General features: G+C 47.6%; 1 protein-coding gene across 1 annotated transcript in view; it reads right to left on the bottom strand.

Annotated features, from left to right (window-relative positions):
• Positions 1-22,342, bottom strand: part of LOC114686836 (aarF domain-containing protein kinase 1-like) — a 101,394-nt gene that overhangs the window by 65,361 nt on the left and 13,691 nt on the right.

Below are 22,342 nucleotides of genomic sequence, written 5' to 3'. Positions count from 1 at the left end.
CAGATCAAGAGAACTATTGAAGCCATAGTTGTGTGTGTGTGTGTGTGTGTGTGTGTGTGTGTGTGTGTGTGTGTGTCTGCGTGCATGTGCATCCTGAAGGTTGCAGCATGTTTTTGCTGTGTGTGCTTGTATGTTGTGAGGCACCCTGGGTGCATGTGTGCATGTGTGTATTGCTGGCAGACCTGCCCACTGTGTTCTTTAAGCTAGATCCACATCTACATGTCTCTGTTGCTGCAGATCCTTAGAAAGCATTGGCCTCATCCTGTCCAGCCTCTCCAAAAGGAAACAGGGTTCATTGTTCCTCATCACCTGTGACTTGAAACAGTGACAAATGGATATCTCTTGACACAAAGGGATGGTCTCCTTCAAACACTGTCTAATTAACAAGGGTTCACCCAAGCCCAGAGGGGCCAATCAACCCTGGCTTGACTATTACCTGGCACATCCGCTCCTGGGTACAGAGGCTATGTGTGTCTATAGTACAGTCTGTGTACCCCAGGGTAAGCCACCCAGCCACCAAAAATGTAGACTGGTAACAAAGATAGGTCATACACTCAGAAAACCAGGATCCAGGAAACTGAGTCAGTACCTACTGCATATGGCACCCTCATTTCCACTAAGGAAGCCCTGAGGTCCCCTTCATTCAGTTACACACACACACACACACACACACACACACACACACACACACACACTCACTCACAGACAAGGTGCATTGCCATGGGCAGAAAACTTACAATATTCTGTTATGATGCAAAATGCAAATGCTGCCTAACAGTAACACTCAGCCCGCCAGGGTCCCTGTTCTGCTCCGACTCCCGCAGGTCCACTGTCCTTTTGGATGAGAAGCCAGGCTCATTCTGACCGTCCGGATTACAAGCACACATCACCCAGCTCACCTTTTCACATGGGTTCTGTAAATTCAAAGCCTCACACTTGCGAGGCAAGCCGTTTGCCAACTGAGCCATCCCCAGCTCCAGAGCACAGATCTTTGATACGTCCATAAAGATTAAATAACTTCAGAGTTCAGTGACCCTCTCAAAGTCTCACAGCCAGTAAATGAATGGTAAAAAAAAAAATCACGATATGGCCTTCATCCGTCAGACCCCCAGCCCTGTGTCCTCTGCCCCATGCAAGGGATTGAGCATTGGTGGGGGTTTTGGATGTACTAGGCTGGCAGTGGGGATGTACACCATGGTCTTCACATTAAAAAAAAAAAAAAAAAAAAAAAAAAACTACAATATCTATTGAGCAGCGGGCATACATCCATAAAGCCAAAACTGTCAACAGCAGGCAAGAAAGGTAGCTGCCAGTCACTCCATGTGACAGGCACTGAACCGTCACCAGGTTAGGAAATGAGGTGGCCCTGACCATTGGATCCAGTGTATACATTTTAGATGGCTACAAAAGATGTATTCACTCCTAACCAAACAAAGGAGGTCATGTGACTTGCTAGTCAATGTTGCCGACACTGGAGTCAGGAAGACTTGAGCCAAATCCTATTTTGCTACTTACCTATCCTCAAACCTCCACAGAACCTTGGTCTCTTCCTGAGCAGAAAGAGGACAATAATTACGCTCATCACAGTAGTTAAATAAAGTAATGCGTAACATCAAGCCAGCACCAGGCCCAGCATATAGTCAGTGCACAAAACTAGCCGAAAGAGGCAGAGGGGAAACGAATCAATCTCCCAGGGAATGAAATGTCCAAAAATTAATAAAACAGAGTTCCCAAAGAGTGGCTGAGAAACAGTTTTTAAAATGTTCAACATCTTAGCCATCTGGAAGTGACAATTAAAACTACTTTGAGATTTCATTGCACTCCAGTCAGGATGGCTAAGATCCAAAATACAGCCGGGTGGTGGTGGCTCACACCTCTGATCCCAGCACTCGGAAGGCAGACGCAGGCAGATCTCTGTGAGTTCAAGGCCAGCCTGGTCTACAGAGTGAGTTCTAGGACAGCCAGGGCTACAAAGAGAAACCCTGTCTCAAAAAAACAAACAAACAAAAATCCAAAGCACAAATGCTTGCATGAATGTGGGGAAAGCAGGAACCACATTTGCTGCTGATGGGGTGTAAATGCAGGCACTATGGGAATTAGTGTGGATGTTTCTCAAAAAGCTGAAAACAATTCAGACATGATCCAGCTCTGTATCTCTTGGGCATATACACAAAGAGCTCTACGTCCTACCACAGAGGTGCTTGCTCCACGTTCATTGCTGCTCTGTTCACAATATCCAGTAATTGGAAACAACCTAGATGCCCATCAACCGATGAACGGGTAATGAAAACGTGGGATATCTACACAGAGAACTAGTACTCAGCTACTAAGAAAGATGAAATCATAACGTCCATAGGCAAATGAGAGGAACAGGAAACGTCCTGATTGAGGTAACCCAGGCCCAGAAAGGCAGAGGTCACACGTTCTCTCTCATTTGTAGATATTAGCTTTGACTCTTTAGATATTTGTATTTCATTTGGAATACCCACAGAGGCCAGGAAAATACTAACAGACTATGAGAGGAGCTTTCAAGAGATGGGAGATATGGGGCACGAGAGATGGCTCAGAGGTTAAGAGCATTGACTGCTCTTCCAGAGGACCCAGGTTCGATTCCCAGTGCCAGATGGCAGCTAACAACTGTTTGTAACGCCAACACCTGACACCTATAAATAAAAAATCAAAAAATAAAAAAAAAGAGATGGGAGATAAACTACATTGATATAAAGGAGTAAATTATGGCAGGGAAGGTGAGGGCGGGTAGAAGAGGAAACTGGCAGGGAATAAGTAACTCTAGAGACTTCTCAAAAGAGGTCATATGGAAGCCTACTACTGTAGAACCTTCCTAAAATATAGCTATACACATACATAAAAAGAGTCAAAATGGGATCACCCTATGAGGGCAACAGGGCCCCTACTACACCAGAGACTAACAAATAAAAAGCCCAGGGCTAGGAATGGCTTACTTCTCCTGGAGTTGTTGGCTAGAGAGGTCTCCTAGACCCCCTAAACAGTTCAGGCTATTACCAGTGCTATTGTTTACCCTCCAGAACATGACAGCGAGACCCTCTGGCTGAAGATACCACATACGTGAGTCACAGAACATGGAGAAATCAAGTTAGAACTAACCTGGAAGTTTTGTCTCTACTGGCTAGCTTTCGTTGTGCTGGAAGGTGCTAGACATGCTACCAGAGGAGAAAAGTAAAAATCGATCTTACCCAGGTGTGAATCCTGTCATCTGTAGCAGTCTGTCTGGCAAGACATGCCCGCTGGAGCTCAAATGTCATGTGCTCCATGACAACCACTTTGCTGTCAGTCAGAAACCAACCACTTTCTGACTGGACTCAGGGCCCGCTACACAAGATGAAACCCATACTTGGCACCATTATCAGGCCTCACACCATGATAAGACAGCCCACAGACCGGAGGGAAGAATCTACTACTCTTATTCCATTAAATGTAAATAGTATTAACCCGAATCTACTACTCTTATTCCATTAAATATAAATAGTATTAACCCAACTCCTAATAACATCATTACACTCATAGAGTAAGGCATCTCTCAACCCTCATCCGAGAAGCTTCCGTTTGCAATAGATGATGATTGACACAGAGACCCACAACTGGTCAATGTGTAGTGAATAAGAGACGGCAGAATGCCAGCCCTAAGTGGAACAAACGTACCTGGTCCTCCAAAGGCTCAGGGATCTTTGTGGAAGAGGGACCTAAAAGAGTCTAAGAGCCAGAGGTAGTGGATGACCGCAAAGAAACAGTGTCTTCTGGACACAGCCAGGCAAGCACACACAGGAACTCACAGTGGTTGTGACATCATATACAAGTCCTGTGCAAACCTAAGCCAAACCAAATCCCAGCACGAGAGGGTAACTGGACACACAGATCCACCCCTAGCTGAGCTCTGGGCAACTCTTTGCTTTGGGAGAGGAAGGGTCAACAGAAAAATGCCCTTTGATGGATTTTTTTTAAAAGAGAGTTAAATGAGAGGGAAGAAGGGGTGGATCTGGAGCAGTTGGGGGAGGGATGGTGAATGGGATCAAAGTATTATGAAATGCTCAAGGAACTAATTAAATGATGGATAAAAATATTTTTAAATACAAAAGCAAGCAAACGAACAAAAGGCCATGCATAGTGGCACACACCTTTAATCCCAGCACTGGGGGGAGTGGGGGGGGGGAGCGGGTTGGGCAGACAGAGGCAAGCAGATCTCTGTGAGTTCGTGGCCAGGCTGGTCTACATAGAACAGCCAGAGCTTCACAGAGACCCTGTCTCAAAAAAAAAAAAAAAAAAAAAAGCCGGCGGTGGTGGCGCACGCCTTTAATCCCAGCACTTGGGAGGCAGACGCAGGCGGATCTCTGTGAGTTCGAGGCCAGCCTGAGCTACCAAGTGAGTTCCAGGAGAGGCGCAAAGCTACACAGAAAAACCCTGTCTCAAAAAACCCAAAAAAAAAAAAAAAAAAACACACCTTTAGCACCCATCACACACACATATTCAGTCTAATAAACCTGGTCCCTACATACTAATAGGAAGAAAAGCTAATTTCACAAACTGTCATCTAAACTGTGAAGCATCACCCTACAAGAACTTCAAATAGGCTGGGCAGTGGTGGCACACACCTTTAATCCCAGCACTCAGGAGGCAGAACCAGGAGGATCTCTGTGAGTTCAAGGCCAACCTGGTCTACAGAGTGAGATCCAGGACAGGCACCAAAACAACACAGAGAAACCCTGTCTCAGAAAAAAAAAAAACAAAAGAAAGAAAGAAAGAAAAGCAAATAGCACCTGTGGCACATACCTTACAATCCCAGGACTTGGAGGCTGAGGCAGGAGGCTCATGAGCTTGATCCCTATCTAGGCTAACTAGAGAGTTCTAGGTCCTCTCACAAAAGTAAGGAACGGAGCTAGGGAGGAGGGAGAGAGGGAGAGAGAGATGGGGGAGGGAGAAGAAAGAAACACACATAGTATTATTCTAAATATATAGACTTCAGGGTCCCCTCAGATTCTCCCAGTTCCTGCCTCTTCCTTAGACATCTGGTACCCATTTGCTCACTGCACCCCAGTTGTGCCATTACCCAGCACCTGGCTTCACTGATCAGCTGGCTATATGGGTGCAGCGCCTCCTCACCAAGATCCCCAACATCTGCCTCCCATCCCCACTGAACCATCACAGAACAGCTGGCGTGGTCTCCCTGGCCAGGCTCCTTCTTCCTTTTCACTCCCAGCTCCATAACATACCTTATGATTACCTCGTTACCACCTTGCTGTAATGAGTTTTAATCTGCCTCATAATAATTAAAACCATTGTTATTAGATAGTTTGGGTTGGGGGTGGAGGGCAATGAATGACTAAGAAGATAAACTCAGTGCCCATTAATTACTGATTTGAGCCAATGGAGCAAAGGCCCAAGACCATTCTCTCTCCCTGTCTGAACCCCTGGGAGCAGGGGCCCTACCTCCCCAAACTTGGCAGAAAGGTACCAACATCAGACTGAATCCACAGGGGCCCCATCAGAACTGATTAAGCTTTGGGGATGTCAAGAGACAGGGGTACAGATACACAAGTGCCCCACAAAAAAAATGGGAAGGAGTGGGGGACAGTGAAAGGCAAAGTCACAGATTCCAAACAGAGCCAGTTGAGTCTTGAATGTGACTAGGTATATTGTGCGCATGCTTGGCAATGTCATAATGAACTCATTGCCCTGTACGTCAACATTGGCCAAAGATGAAGATGGACACAGAGACAACCGCGACAACGAATAGCAGCATCCCCGTGGGCAAGTTACAGAAGTTCTCTCAACTCGGTTTTCACATCCATAAACGGCATCTACCTCATGGGGTTACTGGAAAGTGAGGTCATATAGATGCGCTGCTCTTAGCCAAAGCAGGTATTTCTGTACCTGTTGTAAGGGAACCTGCGAGGTGTTTTAACCAAGTATGGTGAGATGCAGAAGCACAGACACGATTATCATGAAGGAAATGGTAGAATTTGTAGTCACAAATCCCTAGAAGTCATGGCATGCCACCTAGGCCTACATCGAAAACTACCAGGGAAGGTAGAAAGCATGGGCAAAAAAAAAAAAATCTTTGTTGTGGGTTCTTTTGGAAAGATGGGTGGGGCAGGACAGTTTCAGACCAGCTGGCTTGAGTCATTACTTCAGGCTCTGGAGCACAGAGGCTATACCTAGGTGTCTGGGACCTGGTCCTGGACATTTAGAGTTAAGGAAATGAGGCCTTGAGCATAGAGGCTGAATGGAAGGGATTGGGGAATGAGGATTCTGCATCAGGTGGCTTGCATGTCAGAGTCACCGTGCCAGGAGAGACAGTACCTCTCTCAGGATCGGTCACGTAGAGAAAAAGCCCTTCTAATGCCTACAAGGACCCAGGACTTCAAAGTAGACAACGATAATAGAAAATTAAACAATAGCTAATCCTCTTCTCTAGCTTTACTCCCTCGGCAATCTCATCTAGATCCATACACTGCGGGCACAAAAATCAGCATCACCTACCTTGAGCTCCCCTGCCTTGAGCTGGACAGATCCAGGGGCCTCTCTGACATCACTGAGAGACCCAGGCCTCAGCAGAATTGCAGGCATAGTAGGAAGCCCCCTACTCCTGACCTCCTGACTGCCTCTGACCTTTTGCCTGAGCTAACACCCTGCCCCATAAGGAAGGGCCGATCAGAATCCGTGAACACCTCACCCCATAGGGAAGAGCCTATCAGGAGCCAGGAACACCTCACCCCACATGGAGGGCCAATCAGAAGCAGACAGACAACTCCAGGTGCTAATGTTGCAATTCCCTAGACCCAAGACAGCCAATCAACTCAGTCTAGGTACTCCTAACCAGGACTTGAGCCAATCCCAGGTCTGTAACTGGGCAGTCTTGGAATTCCCCAAGCCCCCCACCCTTGTCTAGCCACTATAAAAACCCTGTGCTGCTCCTGGTCTCTCCTGCTCTGCTGCTGCCTCAGTTGGACCAACTGAGTTAACTCGTATTAAAGACTCTTTGGTTTTGCATCGGATTCGGTCTCTTGGTGACCCTTTGGGGGTCCAGATTTGGGGCACAACAACCACACTAGTGTCCAATCAGTGAGTCAAACATAGCATGTCCTTCCCACCACACCCATGACCATAAAGCATGATCCCACACCCCAGTCTTCCCCACCTTAGAAACTGGCAACTCTAAACTTGGGAGTCTCCTTGGTCATAGACTTTGATGTCCCAAAAAAAGCGGCTTCTCTTGCCTTCATATCTGAAATGTAAAACGGTGGTTTTCAAACCCCTGTGCATCGTGCAATGGAGGTAGAAAGAAGGAAGATGAACCCAATGGTGGCCCCCATTAAAGGCAGAGTCTCTGTGAAAAGGACCCTTGAGTTGAGGAGACAGAGTTCAGTCTAGAAAGAGCTCACAGGAGAGCGAAGTAAAGAGCACTAATAAAGGAAAATTGGCCATCTGCACAGAGCCAGTTCCTGGTATTCAGCTTGAGGCTGATCAGCACACAGGGAAAAACTGCCTGCATCCAGAGAAAGAACAAGTCCAGAGATTAGAGCTAAGTACTAGGTCTGACATGTGGCCTATTCTTACCATCCAGTCTGGAAAGTATCCTAATTCATGGGACACTGTTCATACCCAAGAAGTTCCAGCCTCAGTAGCCAGAGATAGCCTAAATACTGTCTCTTTCCCAACTAACAAATATTAAAGCAAGACCTGAAAAGAAAACTCACTATCCCCAGAAACTCAACAATGCCCCAGAACAAGTTCCAAGAACATTCATTACAAAAACATACAACACCCACAAAGATAAAATACACTATCTAACATCTAATGGAAAATTAACAGATATACAGAGGATCAAGAAAGCATGACACATTATGTGTCATGAGAAGAGGAGCAAATACCAAATCAACTCAGACCTGAAACTGACGCCATAGTTAGCGATGAATAACGTTAAAGCCAAGCCTGGCGATGCAGGCCTGTACTTCCAGCACTCAGAGGCTGAGGCAGAAGGATCCCAAGTTCAAAACCTGTCTAGACTATAAAGCGCGTCTAAGCCAAGGTAGGAGGGTTGTGAGTTGGACAGCCTGAGTGCATAATGCCGCCACACTTCTAAAGAAGAGACAGAAGTCCAAACAGAAACTCTCCGGACCAAAGAGGACATGGTCCCAGCTCCTTCTCCAAGTTGCCCTGGCCATGGTGTTTTATCACGGCAATGGAAAGTAACTAAAACACAGGAACTCACCGTGTAACTCCAGCAGGCATGGAACACGCCATGTAGACCAGGCTGGCCTCAAACACACAGAGATCTACCTGCCTCCTTCTCCCAGGTCCTGGGATTAAAGGCGTGCGCCACTGTATCTACCTGGCTTCCTCTGAACATGGGTTCTGGGGACTGAACTCAGGTCCTCATGCTTGCACGGCATGTGCCATCTCCCCAGCCCAGCACTATTGGTGAAATTATTAAGGCAACCCCATGTAGTTAAAAGGGAGGTTTATTTTGTGGGGGTAACTCACAAGTGAAGGGACAGGTAACAGGGTCTGGGAAAGGTGTAGCGCACGCAGTCCGGCAGTGTTCTCTGGAGAACTCTGCTTGGTCTCCCTCCAGCGTCCAGAGTCCAGGAACCAAGAGAGCTGGCACATCTGGATCTCAGGTCTTCAGGGCTCTCTCTTGGCCCCGCCTTGTAGGTGTGACAGTTACCGAAGCCTCAATGGGGGTTGGAACTTCCAGACCAAAGCTGGAATGGCTACCCACTACACAGCACCTGTATCTTAATTGGGAACAGAGTTTCAGACTGAAGGAATTAGTCTCGTGATGGAATTAAAGCTGCTGACAATGGTTGAGAGAAGTATGAAGCAAAGAAAGGTGTCCCAGCATCCCTGGAATTCCCACAGATGAGTTGTCATGACAGCAAGCACTCAGCAAACGAGGTGCAAATTTAAGAGAATAACGATGTTATTACTGGCGACTTGCGGCTCCTCCTGCCAAAAAAGGAAGCCTGCCTCCACAGATGCCCCAGGAGCTGGGGACCTGCACTCTTCAATCTGGAAAGCTTCCACTTGGGAACCTCATGCCGGGGAAAGCTACAAAGAACCCTTCCCTCCACCTGCCCCTTAATCACACACAGTGAGAAGATGCCTAATTAATTTGTTCTCACAGTTGCTCTGTGGCTGGAAAAGGGAGGGCATTTCTGGACTAGTGATTACAGACAAGAATAACAAATGCTAAGGCCACGAGCAGAATAACACACCAGCCAGTCTGCCTCCCCTCTTGTCTCTCTGTGCTTGTTCAGGACATCAGCCTGGATGTGGGATAACAGTCTCTTTTCGTGTCTATACAGCCTTGTGTTCTCACGGCCGATGGCGGGAAACAAAACCAAACCTGCTGTGGAATTATCCTCTGTACACTGCGAATATGTATTATTCTCACTGGTTAATAAAGAAATGACTGGCCGCGGTAGCCAGGCAGAAAGTATAGGCTGGACAGCCAAACTGGGAATGCTGGGAGGAAGAAGGGCGGGGTCAGTGGAGTCGCCAGGAGACAGAGAGAGAGCAAGACATAGTGGAGGACAGGTAAAGCCATGAGCCACGTGGCAATACATAGATTCATAGAAATGGGTTAAGTTGTAAGAACTAGTTAGTAATAAGCCTGAGCTATCAGCCAAGCATTTTTAATTAATTTATGCCTCTGTGTGGTTATTTGGGAGCAGCTGGCAGGACAGAAACTTCCACCTACACAAACCTCAAAAGATATAGGCAAGAAGGCCTCATGCTTGGAAAGGGCATGAGGCTGGGCAGATTTGGGGGCACATGAAGGGCATTAGGTAGGGAAGCTAGGGAAAACTGACCACAGGGAGCAATTACAGTGTCTGAAATAAACTGAGAGGCATGCTTTTGCAGAAGAATTATCTGAAGGGGAAGAGACTCCCCAAGAGTGGACAGTACCCTCCACTAGCAGCCCAGGTGATCTGAGGAAATGGCAGAGCTGCTTTTGCCTGCCTGCCTTTGCTTCTGGTGAGTATGTCCATCTACTCTGCTGCTGTTACCACCACCGTGGCTGCCATCCTTCCCTAACATTAGAACCAGTTTCTTAGGCCTTCCTAGGAGGACTGAAGATCAGTGGGTCCTGGGAATCTTCCAGGCCTTTGGTGCCAGACTGGAACGGCGGAGGAGGCATCTGTCCTTCTGCACTGAGGAGCTATGGGACTTTCAGCTTTTCCAGTGAACAAACAGCCCCTGCTGGACTACCCAGCCTGTCCACATCAGCCAATCTAATTATTCCACTTTGTACACATTCATGCTCTATGGTCTGGTCCTCTAGAGCAGTGGTTCTCAACCTGTGGGTCGCAACCCCTTCGACAAACCTCTACCTCCAAAAATATTTACATTACGATTCATAACAGTAGCAAACTTACAGTTATGAAGTAGCGATGAAAATAATTTTATGGTTGGGGGTCACCACAGCATGAGGAACTACAGGTTGCAGTATCAGGAAAGCTAAGAACCACTGCTCTTAAAGAATACTAAGACAGGCGACATTAATACTTGTTAATCTCATTATGTACACTAATTATGACACTGTGATTCCTTAGCAAAGTGTCCTGGTTTAGAGACGTAGATTGAAATTACTATTTAAAATTCTCCAGCAGTAAACAAACAAAAGAATTATAACAACATCTTTTAAGTGGAGGTGCCAGGTACAACATTCATTTTATTACTCTGTGCTTTGTAATGACATTTGGAATTTTTCATAGGGAAATTTGTTTTCTTAACAGATCCAACGGCAGTTCACAGCCTGGCAGAAGAAAATAAGGTTGCTAATAACCCCATGATCTTCCTAGTGAGATTCGTCGCCTTGCTCAGGTGCACCCAGGTAATCACCACAGCTCTCAGAAGTGAAAGACAAAGACAGAAGAGAGCCAGGGAGACAGCAGCCGAGGACTGGACCAGATGCTGCTGGCTTTGAGGATGGGGAGAGGGACCACGAAACACAGTCAGGTGTGGTGATACAGCTTTAATCACAGCAGAAGTGGGGGCAGAACGATCTCTACGAGTTCAAGGCCAGCTTGGGCTACATGGTGAGTTCTAGGTCAGCCAAGGCTACATAGCGAGACCCCCGTCTCAAAAAACAAAGGAAGGAAGGAAGGAAGGAAGGAAGAAAAAAAAGGTAGAAATCAGAAAAATCAAAAATCAAAGAGATGAGTCCTCCTTCAGAGCCGCCATAGGGAACACCACCTTCATTTTGTCCCACAGAGAATCATTCCGGGCTTCTGACCTCCAGCGCCCTAAGTCTGTATTGTTTGAAGCCACCGTTCAATAGCAATTTGTTACAGTAACCACAGGAAACTAACACGGTGGCTGTCTTGAAATGCTTTATTTCTGAATCGATGTTTCTAAGTGAAATCTGACGGTGCGGTGGCATCCACACTGGGGGATTTAGCTCACACATACTCCCCATCCTTAGGATGGGTTCTTGGAGGCTATTCCCCATGCTCTGGCACACTGGCTCTACCCAACCCCAACCTCCCTACCTCTACCCTGCATTCCCCAAAGCTCCGCCCGGGGTGGCTTGCATTCTGTCGCAGCCCTGCAGGGAGCCTGGTACAGGCACGAGGAGAATCAGAGCCATATGGCACCTACCCCCAACCATGGCTAGAATGACCAGAGCAACGCCAAAAGGTCACATGATGGGGATCTTCCACCACTTTCAGGTGTAGAGCCTGACGGTGCACTAGCATGGAGGCTGCAAGCTCCTGAGAGTATTATCAGTGCAGCAAGGTAACACAGACATAAGGAAGGAAAGAGACTTGCCTAGCCAAAGCCGCTTTTGCCCTCAGCCCTAGGACCTGCAAAAAGCCAGCTCGAACAGCCTCCCCCTCTTGCCTGCTCTCCAGACACAGCCGAGGTCAGAGAGCTCTCCTTAACCCCGCCCTCAGTTGCTCTTTATCCCGGGACGACATTTTTTGACAACACGAGCTCAAAACATCTTGTTCCTTCCCTCGACAGCGACAGCTCATCTAAGGATACACACTGAGCCTGCCATGCCGAGTGTCCCAACACGGCAGTGAGCAAGGGAGACCGAGTCCCTGGCCTCTTGGAGCAGGTGCTCTCGGGAGTTCCCCAGCTGTTGCTCACCTCTTGTCCCCTCGAGAACGGACCGCTGCATACCCAGCACCCCACAGAGTGGCTGGCATGCCATAGACACTCACTAAGCAGTAGCTGTTCCATTGGTTCTGTGCATATTCATGCTTGGATACTCTGCCCAATGGTGAAGCACAGCATGGAGATGCCCTCTCCTCTCCCCCCACCTCCCCGCATCATCTAGATGGTCAGGATGGACATCGGTCCCCTAAGGAAAGGCCTAGCCATAGGTGGAGATGGGGGAAGAGGCAATACCCCAGTTCCCAAACTACTTTGCCTTAAATGAGCCTCAGACATGGGCCGCTCTTGTCAGTCAACAGTTTATTTGTATATTTAAGCAAAATTATTCTGCTAATCGGACATATGCCTCATGGTTCTACGAGGCAGAATCTATTAAAAAGTCTTGCTGTAACAGGCAAGAGCTTGGAGAGGAGTTTTTATTTGGGGACAGGAAGAGCGCTGAGTGGATTTTAATTGGGGAGAAAATAGCTGCTTGGGGCCACAACAGTGAGACGCAGGAATGAAGAGCAGCCTGTTCAAAGGCTTGCCGCTCTTCACGAGCAGCCAAACCACCTCTGCGGCCGCAGCACCTTCTGCCACACTTCATCAGGAAGACCATGCCATTCCCATAGTCCTATTTTAGAGGTGCGGCCACTAAGGCAAGAAAGAGTACCACATCCGTCCTGCCTACCCAGGTCTGAAGCTGTCCTCACAGCCCCTGAGGTCTGACCTCCTGAACACATTAAGGTGTGAGAACTCATAAACCCAGGATGAACGGACTGCAAGGCTTCAGAAGAAATGGCCAAGAGCTGAAGGCCTGGAGGGCAGGAGGGCAGGAGAATGCCAAGACTTGACAGTCCGTACTCTCTGAGACAACAAGCCAGCCCATGCCTGTGCGGCTGCAGGCTTGAAGAGTCCTGGGTGCTCCCAATCAGGAAGTAGTTGGCACAGGTTTTGGAAGGGCTACGCCATGCAGCTCATTTGAGCTCCTGGGGTGGGCCGAACAGCAGCCTACCTCTCCAACACACACACACACACACACACACAAACACATGCAGACACATCCTAGCCCCTGGAATCTAAAAGTGTAACCTTATTTAGAAAGAGAACTTTTGCCAACATTACTGAGACTTTTCAGATGTGATCGTCTAGATGACCTGGGAGACGAGAGAGACATGTCTAAGCCCATGGCAACCCTCCCCACAGGAAAGAGACGGGGAGATGGAGGCAGAAATTAGAGAGATGCAGCCGCGGGGCTGCTTGGAGCTTCCAAAAAGGCTAAAGATCCTTCCTTAGGGCCCCCAGAACCAGCACAACCCTGTTTGATTTTGGACTTCAGGCCTCTGGAACTATAGGGTATGTTTTGTTGTGTTAAGCTACTCATTTTCAGTAGTTTGTATGACAGTCACAGGGAGGTAACTGATTAGCTGTGGACCCCTAAACAAGTCCCTTGACTAACCTGTGCCAGAGTTTCTTCCTCTGAAAGGGGACTGACTGGGCGAGAAGGAATCAGCTGGAGGAGGGACACAGGACAGATCCATGGGAGGGGGATAAACAAGAACAAAGTATAACGCCATATGTATGAGGATGACGTTGCAAACCCCAGTACTTTGTATTCTAACCTAGGAAATTTATTTTTTAAGTTTCTTTACAATGAGAACAATAGTATCCACATTGCAGGATTGTCTGGGAGTTAGGACAGAATATGGAGTCCTTAGCATCATACCTGTCTTGTAATTGCTGTTCAGGTACCTGTGAATGTTACTCATAGCATCAGAGAACCTGTCTTCATCAGACTGGGATGCATCTAAAATGGGCAGCAGCAGATAGAAGCTGGGTTTCTGCAGTCCCCGCCCTGCTCAGGGCCTTGAATTAGGTACAGAGTCTATGCGTTTCTCTCTGGGGAGCAGGACGATCACCCATCCCCGCCATCCTATGGAGCCAAAAGACCCTTGGGACAAGCGGAAAGCAGCCCCAAGGGTTCAGGCAGTGAGAAGGCGAGGGACTATAGACACGCACATACAGGCACTCGACTAATGCAGGAGCCCCGGCAGTCAGATGCAGCATTCTTATGACCAGAAGGTCTGGGACCTGTTTCACGTTACTACAACCACGGCCTTGCATGCGAAGTAATTGCTGCTTCAGAGCAGCAGAAGTGAAAACCCAACCTACGGGGCTTCTGGGAACCTGAAGCAGTCACAGAGATTAAAAAAGAGAAAGAAAAAAGAGGAGCTAGGAGAAGAACAGAGAGTGTGGCCAGACTCAGCAGGGGAGAGAAGATGGTGGGCGGGCGCCAGCCAGAGTCTGGCCCAGCATCCCCTCCAGATGGTTTAGGCTTGCTTCCCAATGCCAGTGACAGTGTGAAATAGAGTGCCACGGGCAGCTGTACGTAATGCAGGGCACGCTATTAGCACGTACATTAAAGAGGACAGAGGGCCAGCAAGACACCTCGGCAGGTAAAAGCACCTACTGCCAAGACTGACAAGTTCAATCCCCAGGACCCATGTGGCGAAAGGAGAGAACTGACGCCTGCAACACACACACACACACACACACACACACACACACACACACACACGCAGGCTCACATGCACACACACGCACAAGTGCACACATGAACAACACACACATCAATAAGAAAATGTAATTACTTAAATTTTTAAAGTGATGGCTCACTGGTTAAGAGCACGGCTGCTCTTGAAGAGGACCCAGGTTCAACTCTCAGCACCTACATGGTGGGTCACAACCACCCATAACTCCAGTCCCAACGGGTCCTATGCCTACTTCTAACCTCAGTAGGCGCCAAGCACATGCATGACCATACATACATACATGCAGGTAAAATATGCACACATGAAATAAAATGAATAAGTCTAATTTTTTATTTAAAGAAAAGGAGTTCAAAACTATAATTTTATCAATATCAGTTCTTAAATGTTTCACGTTTTAAAAAAAAAAACGAAGTCTGTATGCAGAAATGACAAACCAGGGTGCCATTAATGGCCACCGTCCATAGGCCACTAAGGAGCCTAGACCAAGTAATTAGGTACTGGCATGTCCTTGGGCCTATGGAGAGGCCACCACAGGTGAGCCCAGTCTCCAGGGGAAAGCTGCAGTCCCACCATGCTTCCCCCCAAGGGAAGCCAGTGTCCCCCAAAGTCTCCCAGACTGCAGCAAGGCAGTTGGTCCTGTTGACCAATCCCCGGATCACAAAGGCTTCAGGCTCAGGGCCCCTGTAGAGAACCGCACTGATTTATGGTGCTCAGGAAGACTTGGGGGACACAGAGGCCAGAAAGGAGGTGCCAGCTCAATCAGAGACTGCCTCCCTCACCCCAGGAAACCAGTCCTCGGGTGACCTCACCCCAGCACATGACACATGGAACTTATCACAGACGCTGAGAGAGCCATTCACAGAGATAGCGAGGATTCAATTTTCCTTCTCTATGCAGAATGTTCGCAGGCAAACGCTCATGGTAACCACGGGAAGCAGAAAAGGGAGGTCTCTGGGGCACAGAGCGGGGAAAATCCACAGCAAAGGATCCACACCAAGTGGACAGGCACTGCATATGCAGAGGAACTGTGGAACAATCCACACAGCCCCCTTGCTGCAGATGAGGCTTGCTCCAGGAGGCACCCACCCACCCTAGGCTACTGGGAGCCAGTTGCGGACATGGGTCACACATTGCAGCCCGCAGAGCAGAGCCACAAAGAAGACAGAGCTGTCTTGCATGCCTGCCTTTCCTCCCCTAGCACACAGCAGGAGTGATGATAGGGCAGAGATTGAGTCACCTCCCCTGCATACCTTCTGAGCCGCGTGCAGCACCTGGCATAAAATGGGTTAATCCGAGTCAGCTAGAGGACAGTTGAGTAGAAAAATGGTTTGGGCTGGGTGTGGTGGCGCACGCCTCGAATCCCAGCACTCGGGAGGCAGAGGCAGACGGATCTCTGTGGGTTCGAGGCCAGCCTGGGCTACCAAGTGAGTTCCAGGACAGTCAGAGCTACACAGAGAAACCTTGTCTCGAAAAACCAAAAAAAGGAGGAGGAGGAAGAGGAGGGGGAAGAGGAAGAGGAGGGGGGGAAGAGAAGAAAAAAAAGAAAAGAATGTTTTGGGCAGGATGGTGCTCACGTCTCAGAGAATATTCCTGAAGAACCACACGTTGCTACAGTTCCCCTTTGCAAACCAAGATCCTTAAAATCCCTTCTCTAGGCTGGAGGGAGAACTGTCCTCAGCACAAGCAGCTGTTCAACAGCTGAAGAGTTGATTCTCCTTGCAGAAGCAAAGAGCTGACGTCCTCGGCGGGCCCACTCACCCCTTCACTGGGGAATATAAATGCCAGACGTTTGCTGAATTAACTGCTTGTCTGACGGATCGGGTAGAGAAGGAACTTCTGGGGAAGAAGCTCTGTGGGCCCTCCTTCCTCCTCTGCACCCCTCAGGCCCACCCCAGCAGCAGCCTGGCCCCAGACTCGGGCTCAGAGGCCGAGGGGCAACTCCAGCAGCAGGAGCTGGTGAGAGCCACCACGTGGATCTCTTGACTTCTGCTTTCTACTGCTGGGGTGCTTCGCTCGGGCTGGAAGCAGATAAGGAAACAGAGAGTAAGGTATAGAGAACATGAGATTTTTTTTTGGGGGGGGGGAGCATGGTCTAAATGTTACTATCAAGCCTGGAATGGTGGGGTGAGCCCAAGGAGTCCCATCACCTCGTTGGCCTTCCAATCCCGAACCTTACACCGGAAGCTAGAACTAGCTGATGCTTCTCAAGCTCAGTGGAACAGTTACCTATAAAGCCAATACCACCACAGCTTAGCCCATTACTAAACTCTTCTGGTTCCTGCCCACTGGTCCAAAAGGGGCTACCCTGCTACCTCGGGATTCTAAAAGCCAACATCAGACCTCTCCCCTCAAATGCAGATCTTGGCAATGCCAAATTCAACATCTCACCCTCCAACCTAAAGCAGCCTAGAGCCCAACCGAGGTCAGATATAACCGTTCTCAGAATTCGATGGGCACAAAAGATTCTCATAGCAGACTTGGATCTGCCTTCCATCTCACCTGCATGCTGCTGGGGAACCCTCACAGAGGTGGGGGTGTCTCAGTGGGGCATGAGGCTAACCCCTCTCTTCCCTCTCCTACTTGGGACAGAAGGAGTCACTGATTAGATTGGTGGGGGGCAGCACGTCCAGCTCATTCATACTTCCTCTCTTCTTCTCTTTCCAAATCTGCTTTAACTGCCTAAGAGGCCCCTCTGGGTTCAATTTCCAGCACCCATATGGCAGTTCCCAACAGTCTCTAACTCCAGTTCCAGGGGATCCAACACTCTCACACAGACACACATATGCAGACAAAACACGAATGCACATAAAAAATAATAAAAATTATTATTATAAAAAAGGAAGAAAACAATCTAGGTATGATAGCATGCACATATAACCCAAGCCCTAAGAGAGAAGAGATTGGCAAGCCTCTGAAGCTCACTGGACAGTCTAGCTGAATCGATGAGCCACAAGTTCAGTGATAGACCCCGTCTCAAAAACTAAAGGTGAGCCGGACGGCAGTGAGCATGCCTTTAATCCAGCACTTGGGAGGCAGAGGCAGGCAGATTTCTGAGTTCAAGGCCAGCCTAGTCTACAGAGCCAATTCCAGGACAGCCAGGGCTACACAAGGAAACCCTATCTTGAAATACAGCAACCCCCCAAAAAAAATTAAATAAATAAGTAAAAGTGGAAAGCGATCAAAGAAAGACATCCATTGTCAACCTCTGTTCTCCAAATTCACACACATACATGCACAAGTACACACCACACACACACACAAATAAGTACAGGCATCATATACACACAACAACACAAAACATACAATAAATAAGGAGCCATCAAGGTAAACCTGTGTTTCAAGATCTCATCTACAAAGAAAATAATTCACATGCTTAAATTGCTTAAATTTACCAACTTTCTCCTCTCTGTCCATTCAATGGCTGAGGCCATTGCCACATTCTTACAGAAGGGAAACAGGTGCTTGGCAAGGACTAAGACCAGGTGAGATGGCTCCTGATCCACAGTGGCTCCATTTCAACCCTGTACCATACAAACCTTTCCTTGGCATCATTTCCCTTGAATTATTGATCTTTCTGTGACCTGTCAAAATGCCAATCATGCTTCAAACTTGGACATCCTTCTCCAAGAGTTCCCAGTATTACCAAGACTCATTGGTTTTAACAGGAACTCAAATAACCCAACTCTTGAATACCAACTTCACCCACAAATGGGCTTTCTCTTCACAGTGGCCAGATGGCTGCCAGCAGAAATTAGCCAACAGCCTACATTCTCAGTTAACCCAGCAGAAAAAGAAAGTTGAAGTTTCAAAAGAAATGTTTGGACCTAATGTTCACTGGTCAGAACTAGCTCTAGGGATTATCCCTAAATCAGTATCTGGGACTAGCAGAATTGACTCTACCAACTGCTTATGGAGACCTAAAACTCATACAAGTGTGTGTGTGTGTGTGTGTGTGTGTGTGTGTGTGTGTGTGTGTGTGTGTGTGTGTATAAGAGAGAGGGAGAATACAATACGGTAGATCACCAAAGGAAAATCCAGAAGTTGTTTCCTATGAAAAGAATACCCACTATTGCCCAATGATCCTTCATTCAGAATCAACTCCATCCTGTCCTGTCACCTCCAGCCTTTTGACAGGACATCTATACTAGGAGCGACTTCCTTCTGGATGGTGACCATGTCCAGTCGCACAAACCTCAGTTACAAGCATCTAGGCACCAGGGATCCAGTTCTCCAGAGCCCATCCTTACACCCTCAGCTGCCTAGCAAAGTGCCACATGTTTTCTCTTCTTCCCCTTCACGACGCAGTGCGTGTGAGTCACGAAGCCAGCCTGCCAGTGCCGACCTTGAAAGTCCTTCAAGTCACTGACTGCTGCACTAAGTCCCCTGGCTCTAACACACTCCGGAACCTGGAGATGCCGGCTTGACGAGGGAGCTAATGGTGCTTTTTCCTTGCTCACTCCTTTATCAGTTGTGATGATGAGACCATCCCTGCAGTATTTATCCACGCTCTTCTGTGCCTGCTGGATCCCCTTCCCAGGCACAGCTCCCAGGACCCAGCCTACACTCTGTTAGAGGGTGCATCCAGCCACTGCGTACTGCCCTCTCATCAAAGGCCTAGCTCTACTTCCCTCACCCAGAAGATTCCCAGAGCTGGCAGCTTCTAGGGGGGCTGCAGGATCACTGCCTTCCAGATGACTTACATCCTGGAGAGCAAGTCTCTTCACAGCCTGTCTGCTCCCGGGATTCCCCAAGACACACCTTCCTGGCCTGGAAATCTCTGAAGAATGTCACTCTGGAGGATTCCAAGGGCCACGGCATGGAATAGATGAAGAAAGGACATGGGGGGAAGCAGAGGAGAACTACACCTCAGAAACAAGGGCCTTGAGATATTACAGAGAACCCTTGATACCATCCATTCATTTGTTCAAGCCTTTATTCAGAACCAACGAAGTCCCAGGCGCTTATATCGGCACCACAGACCTGGAGACTCACACCCTATGCCAGGTCTGTCCTCATGAAGCGCACCTTCCAGGAGACCTCTGACTTATCCTCACATTTGCTTTATCTTTCACTGACTCCAATGGTGCTCACCATCTCTAGTTTACAGACAAGGAAAACAGCCACTCCACAGGGCTGGATGACCTTCCCAAAGCAAAGGCACAACCTCAGGATTCTGGATGAAAACCTTAGACTCTTTCTGTGGCCTCTCCAAAGGCAAGGGCATAAGCTGACACTGAGACAGACATTAAACCCATTCTATTCTAGGCATTGTTTTTTAATAATTTATTTAATTTTATGTTGTGGAATATTAACTAGGCAAAGATGTGTCACATTTGTTTATGCTGCGGAATATGACTTTTAACTGTGTAAAGGTATGTTAATTTTGTTTCTGCTGCCTTTGTTTAATTATGAAAAGATGTGTTGCGTTTATTTCACCTTGTCTGCCTAAGGCACGTGATTGGTCTAATAAAGAGCTCAATGGCCAATAGCCAGGCAAAGAGAGGATAGGTGGGGCTGGCAGGGAAAGAATAGATAAGAGCAGAAATCCAGGCTCAAGAGGAATCAAGGAAGAACAAGAGAAGAAGAAGGAGAAGAGGAGAGAATGTGGGACACACCCGGAGCCAGAAGCCAGAGAGCCAACAGCCAGCACACATGAGATGCAGTGAAAGCAGGATACAAAGAAAGAAAGTAAAAAACCCCAAGGCAAAAGGTAGAAAAAGAGAAACAGGTTAATTTAAGCCAAAAGAGCTAGCTAGAAATGAGCTAAGCTAAAGCTGGGCACTCAAAACTAGTAAGTCTCCATGTTATGATTTGGGAGCTAGTTGGTGGCCCAAAAGAAAAAGCCTGGTATAATTTTATTTTATGTGCATTGGTGTAAGCATTACAGATAGCTGTGAGCTGCCATGTGGGTGCTGGATATTGAACCTGGGTCCTCTGGAAGAACAGCCAGTGCTCTTAACCATTGAGCCATCTCTCCAGCCCCCATCCTAGGCATTATTGTTGAAGATTAAATATACAAACCAAGAGCCCCAATCTCCAATGTAAGAGAAGCAAGAGTATGAGAAAAGATGTGTAACTAACTATCATCTATGGCAGGAATAAAGACAGAGTGATTAAATTATAGGAAGATAGCTCTGGGAAGACACACAAGAAATGATGATTGCCTCCAGGCAGGGAAATTGGGTACCTGAGGAACAAGGGTCATTTTGTCTGTTTCAAATATTGTATATTTCGAATTGTGAGTCATCTGAATGCATTTCCCATTAAACAGCACTTTGAGGGAGCAATCAGCCAAATCCTGAATGTGGAAATTCTACAGAATAAATGATCCAGCTCTCCAACAAGTGATAACTAAATAAAAAATAAAATAAAGGAAGAGAGAAGAAATGCAATACATACATACATATATATATATAAAATGTTTGGGTCCAGGTTGGAACAAACTAACTCTAAATAGATAAATCTCAAGGCTGGGGAGATGACTCAGTCGGTAAGAGTGCCAGTCTGAGAACCTGGGTTCAAATTCCCAGATTCCAGGTAAAAAGCCAGGTGTGGTGTCGTGCACCTCTAAGCCCAGCATTGTGAACCTGGTGGAGACAGGAGGATCACATGGGGCTGGTGACCACCAGCTTCACTCCAGGTTCAGTGAGAGACCTGGCCTAAGGAAATCAAGCAGAGAGTGGTAGAGTAAGCACCTAAGGTACACACACACACACACACACACACACTCACACACACACACACTCACACACACTCACACACACACTCACTCACACTCACACACACTCACACACATTCACACACACACTCACACACTCACCCACACACATATACACTCACACACACACACTCACACACACACATACACTCACATACTCACACACACACACACACACACACACACACTCACACACAGAGTTCACACATACTCATAAATTTAAAACAATACTTTAAAAAGACATTTCTGGGAGAAGAGCAATCTGGACCTGAACCAGAAGTTACTGTGAAATTGCTCATCTCGTTACACATGACCACAATATTATGGTTGTGGTTCTTCAAAGGTCTTTCTCTACTAGAGACATGTACTGAAGAATCTATACATAAAACAATATGACACCTGAGGTTTCGTTTAAACTCTTCAGAATGAGTAAATAAACCAGAGAAATGACAAATCAATCATTCCTCAGGCTGGACAGCTCCAGGGGAGGAGTAGGGTCATTATAGTCTGCTCTGCTCTGTTTTACTTCTGTAGACAGTTAAAACGTGCAAAGTAAACAGTCTACATGAAAATGTTTTCATTAACTCTCCCATCCACAAAGGATGCCTGGAAGGAAAACGGCACAGAGGAGAAGTGTCCACGCTGAGCCCAGAAGCAAAACTCAGCATTCTAAGGAGAGTCCGGCCGCAGGAACCACCTGAGCAAAGACACACCCGTCCGTTGTCACCCTCTCTCTGTTTGACCTCATGTGTGATCCCCCATCGCCCTGGTATCTCTAATGCATCTATGTCAACTACATTCTGACCGCGGAGGTGTGTGAGGTCCACAGCTTTACTCCTACTGAAGGCCACTGGCCTTCAGAGGACAGGAAAACAATTCACCTCTCTCTGCCTAACAACACAGCTTGGAAGTTATTATCCCTCCTGAG

Source organism: Peromyscus leucopus, chromosome 14, assembly GCF_004664715.2.
Source record: "Peromyscus leucopus breed LL Stock chromosome 14, UCI_PerLeu_2.1, whole genome shotgun sequence".
Lineage (NCBI taxonomy): Eukaryota > Metazoa > Chordata > Mammalia > Rodentia > Cricetidae > Peromyscus > Peromyscus leucopus.
The sequence above is the reverse complement of the archived record's forward strand: the minus strand, read 5'-3'. Positions and strand labels throughout refer to the sequence as shown.